Source organism: Lepus europaeus, chromosome X, assembly GCF_033115175.1.
Source record: "Lepus europaeus isolate LE1 chromosome X, mLepTim1.pri, whole genome shotgun sequence".
Classification (NCBI taxonomy): domain Eukaryota; kingdom Metazoa; phylum Chordata; class Mammalia; order Lagomorpha; family Leporidae; genus Lepus; species Lepus europaeus.
The window spans coordinates 32,583,777-32,588,969 of record NC_084850.1 but is presented as its reverse complement, the minus strand read 5'-3'; the positions used below and the strand labels follow the sequence as shown (position 1 = coordinate 32,588,969).

At 44.6% G+C, this 5,193-nt stretch overlaps 1 pseudogene; it reads left to right on the top strand.

The window, feature by feature from the left end:
• Positions 1 to 3,469: 3,469 nt before the first annotated feature.
• LOC133752543 (U3 small nucleolar ribonucleoprotein protein IMP3-like) lies at positions 3,470 to 3,945 on the top strand (annotated as a pseudogene).
• The last annotated feature ends 1,248 nt before the right edge of the window (positions 3,946 to 5,193 follow it).

The following is a 5,193-nucleotide window of genomic DNA, read 5'->3' as shown; positions in this document are numbered from 1 at the left end:
GCCATTGTCGCGCCTCGTGCAGGATATGCTTACTGTGGCTCGTCTTCTTGCTGATGCTTTTGTCTTCCCCGTCATGTGCCCCCCGCAATGTTTGCTTTTCAGGGTGAGTAGACAGAGGACACCTCTCAATCGCCTCCCTCTTGATCAAAAAAGATTTACAGAAAACGGAACATGAGCACAGCATTGCCATGTACGTTTGCCTTGTACTCGTGCTGTTAGAGCCATGGCGAGCCACAAGGGCGGCTTGACTGTTATTCCCATCCTGGTCTGAACGCTGAATGATTCAACAAAACAGGAATTCAGGAGACTACAGTAACTAGCTACTGCAGCGTTGAAAGAAATACAATCTAAGCTACAAAAGTCAGCCACGTGTGTAATTTTAAATGCTCTAGAAGCTACAATAGAAAAAAAGAAATAAATTTTAATATATTCAGTACATCCAAAAGATACCATAATTAATATAAAAATTATGAGATATTTTATATTTTTTTTCATTCTAAATCTTGAAATTCTGGGTATATTTACAGTCCCAACATATTTCCTATCAAATTAGCTGCATTTCAGATGTTCAGTAGGGATCACCCATTTGGGACAGTACAATTTCCTCTATCGCTGCCATTGACATCGAAGGTTCTGAACAGCTACTCTGCAGAATCTGAGAGAGGTTTATAAAACTGTCTGGAATCTAGAAAAATCCTGTAAGTGTGTTACAGAACAATAGGACCACATGGATTTCAGCAATCACTTGAAAAAGCACCATTATGCAGTATGTGGAGTATGTTTCATCTGGACTCAGCAAATATCATTGCGGAGCTCCAGAATATCGAATGACCATGAACTTTCCTGTGTGATTTATGTCCAGTTGAGCCAGTGTAGAAACTGGTAGGCAAGCCAGCCAGTTGGGCAGCTGGAGCACTTATCAGTTCACTGAAGCTCCAGGTCCTCAGGGATGCCACTGTGTGTCATCCTACTCTGGCCACAGTAAGAGCCCGGCCTTACCCTTCCCAAAAATATCATTCCTGATCTTGAGGGACCCTGAAACCTCAAACTAAGAGATTGTCCTTCTATTTTTTTCTGGTAGGAATAACCCTTTCTAATTTTTCCAAATTTCAAGTCATTAAAAATATCCTTCCTTGTTTAAGGCAGTCAAAAAAATTGGATTACAGGCCCCAACATGGCAGACAGCCCTTTGAATGCTACCTGTTTTTCCTAATGTATCATTTAACACATCTTAAGGGTCCATTCTGCAGATTTGTGTGCATATATTCCACTTGCACAGCAATTTTCAACATGGCATGCAGACAAAAAACAGTGATAGATTGAATTTATTTTTTTAAAGCCAACTTTTGGGTTTTGGCATTAACTATTTTTGTGTGTTTGGGGGGCAAAAACAGAGGTGCTACTCAGAATCCACTTCAAGAAATGTCTCACTATTGCGGCCAGCATTGTGGTGTAGCCAGTAAAGCCCCCACCCGCAATGCTGGCATCCCTTATGGACACCGGTCTGTGTCCTGGCTGGTCCACTTCTGATCCAATTCCCTGCTACTGGCCTGGGAGAAGCAGTGAAAGATGGCCAACTGCTTGGGCCCCTGCAGCCACGTGGGAGAGACTCAGATGAAGCTCCTGCTCCCAGCTTAAGCCTGGCCCAGCTCTGGCTGTTGTGACCATCTGGGGAGTGAACCAGTGCATGGAAGACCTCTCTCTGTCTCTGTCTGCTGTCTGTCTGTCTCACTCTGTGACTCTGACTTTCAAATCAATCATAAATCATATATATATATATATATGTATATACATATGAAATGTCTCATTGTCCAACGGCAAGGAGTGTGGTTAGTTCTTAGTGCCACATGCTATTCATATGTACAGGGTCCACGTTGAGTTTTTTCTTTAAGGTTTATTTACTTCAGAGGCAGAGTTAGAGAGAGAGAAAGAGAGAGATCTTCCACCCGCTGGTTCATTTCCCAGATGGCTGCAATAGCTCAAGCTGGGCTGATCTGAAGTCAGGAGCCAGGAGCTTCTTCCCAGTCTCTCATGTGGGTGCAGGGGCCCAAGGACTTGGGCCATCTTCTACTGCTTTCCTAGGCCCTAGCAGGGAGTTGGATCAGAATTGGAGCAGCCTGGACTCGACCCAGTACCCATATGGATGCCAGCGCCATAGGTGGAGGCTTAGTCTACAGTGCCAGTCCCCACATTGAGTTTTGAGCTGAGGTTATCCTCCTCTCGGGCAGGATACCAGGGCTAGTGATGCAGCAAAGGGAAGGTAGTGGAATGTAGCCTTTTTCTGCCCAAAGCAGGACTCCTCTGATGGACAGCCATTGCTCAGAGCTCCCCAAAGGGCTGGCAGAGACTTTGTCAGGTCTGTGCTGCAGTCTCACAATACCACCTGTCCCCCTTTGTTCACAGGTGTTAATTCCCTGTAAACCTCTGGTACCCTTAATTCCTCAGCATCTGCTTCCCAGAGAATCTAGGCTGTGACAAGTTCTATTTTCACTCATTGGAGCCCTTAGCTTTCATTAGTTCCCTATTTATATTTTCTTGTGAATAATTTAGTGGCTTTGCCACTGAGTTTTTAGATTACTTAATTTGCATTTTCCTTTTTTTACATAATAAAAGCATTCGCAATAGAGTATTGCAAACTGCTAGACTTGAATGCTTTTGGAGCAATCACATCCTTTCCGGTTCTCTACAGCCCCCACCTCTCCCTATTTTTACATCTATCCACTTCCTACGTCTGTATCACCTACTTAGGGCCTGAAAAGATTTGTGACGTCTATTTAAAACTATTTTCTCCTAAATAGAATCCTAAGTGATGGATAGGTTTTGCTACAGCATACTTACTTTTTGTTACTCCCTAAAAATTGTATAATGTTTTGATCTTCTCTTTGATCTAAGAATATTTAGGAGAGTATAGGCCAATTTCCAGATAGTAAAGCTATTTGACCATCTTTTATTATGTATTTCTAATTTTACTGGAATATAATGAGAAAGTATAACCTCTAAAAAATCTCTTCTGATTCAAACTTACTAAGTTTTCCTCTGTGTAGAAGCACACAGTTGATGGACATTTTAAAATATCTTACATTTTTAAATTTTTTTTGGAAAAAATTATTTGAGAGGCAAAGAGAACTCCTATTTTCTGGTTCATGCTGCAAACACTTGCAACAGCTGGGGCTGTGCTGGGATCAGAATGGAAGCTAGGTTCAAAATCAGGGTCTGTCATGTGGTGGCAGGACCCCATTACCTGAGCCATCACCACTGTCCCACCACAGTATGCAGTGACAGGAAGATAGTGTTGGGCGTCACAGCCAAAAATGCAACTTAGATATTCTAATATGGGTTTTGGGTAGCTTAACCACAGGGCTAAGTGCTTGCTCCTAAACCGTTCTTTTTAATGTGTATAGGGATCTTTAGATAATTAAACAGTGAAATTTTTTGCTCTACTATTTAAATAATGCTCTGGGCCGCCATCATGGTCCGGAAGCTTAGGCTTCACGAGCAGAAGCTGATGAAGCAGGTGGACTTCCTGAACTGGTAGGTCAACCGACCACACCCTGCACGTGCTGGGGCATTAACGGTTGCCACGGCGCGAGGACTGCACGGGCTACAACCGGCTGAGCCGCATCGCGCTCTAACTGCCCGCGCCCTCGAGCCCTTCCACGTGCGCGCCTCAGCTGCGCCGCCCAACAAGCTGTCCGCGCTCAGCCCAGTGCCCACGCGCGGCTCGCACGAACGCTGCAACCTCGTCATGGTCTCGTCCTTGGGCCACTGCCACCTGCCCACTGTACTCCTCAAGCTGCGCACGGCGAAACACCTCCAGGCTGCAGTGGCCTCATGGAGCAGGGCCACGTGCACGTGGGCCCCGACGTGGTCACCCACCTTGCCTTCCTTGTCACACGCAGCATGGGGGACTTTGTCACCTGGATGACTCGTGCTGGAGTACAATGAGGTGGATCTGGAAACCTAGTGGGGTCTCCCTGTGGTTTGCAGATGGGAAAACAGGCCTGCAGCCAGCCTCTACGAGGGCGCTTCCCCCAAGAGCATGTCAGCTGTCGTGGGTTCTTTAGGAACTTGGCCTTCTAACCGCCGGCCACACAGAACCAAGGGGGAGTACTTGCTGTTTTCCAAGAACTTGGACTCCTGATGGGGAAATGACTTCCTAGGGAGAGAGCGGGAAGCCTTGTTGTGCTGCACTGCGGGAATTGTTAATTTCTTGTGCCTGAACCAACGTAGAGTAAAAGCCACAGCTTCAGCGCAGGCACGCCTGCTTTCCCTTTATTGTATTGTGGCTATTTGGCTCAATTTATTTAACTGGAATTCTTGCTCTTGTTCATGATTTAGTTGCTTACTGTTGGAGAATTCGGGCTCATGTTTAAATAAAGTGAGTGAAACTTGAATGTTTAGGGTCCCCTCCCTCATTTAAAGAAGGTTTTCCTGATGCCAATAAATGGCCCAGCTACTTAGTACAAAAAAAATTGACCTATTCTTTAGCTTAATGTTTATCTACTTGATCATTCAAATTCTGAAAGAGGTATACTATAATCTCCCAGTATGGACATAACTTTTGGTGTTATTTCAAATTTGCCTTGTGTTTTAAAGAGTTTTTGCTTTAAATACCAAGCTGCTGTGATAATTTAGTATATAATGGTTTTATTCACCTCTTAATTAAGGATTGAACCATTTATGCCCTACTTTTCCATTTTAATGTTTTGCATTTCACTTTTTACTTTTTAAAAATTTATTTATTGGAAAGGCAGAGTTGGTGGAGGGGGAGAAAGAGAGAGAGAGAGAAAGAGAGAGAGAGAGAGATCTTCCATCCACTGGTTCACTCCCCAGATGGCTGCAACAACCAGGAATGCACCAGGTCAAAACTGGGAGCCAGGAGCTTTATTGGGGTCTCCCATGTTGGTGGCAGAGGCCTAAACATTTAGGCCATCTTCCACTGCTTTTCCCAGGCCGTTAGCAGGGAGCTGGATTGGAAGTGGAGCAGCTAGGACGTGAATGGTCACCCACAAGGGATGCCAGCATTGCAGGTGGCAGTTTAACCCGTTGTACTACAATGCTGGCCCCAATTCCACTTTATTCTACAAATACTTAGTGACTTAAGCAACACAGATTTATTATGTCTTAGGAATCCAGGCATGACTAGTCTTTTGCTTCAGAATCTCTTAGACGATTGTGATCAAAGTGTCCACT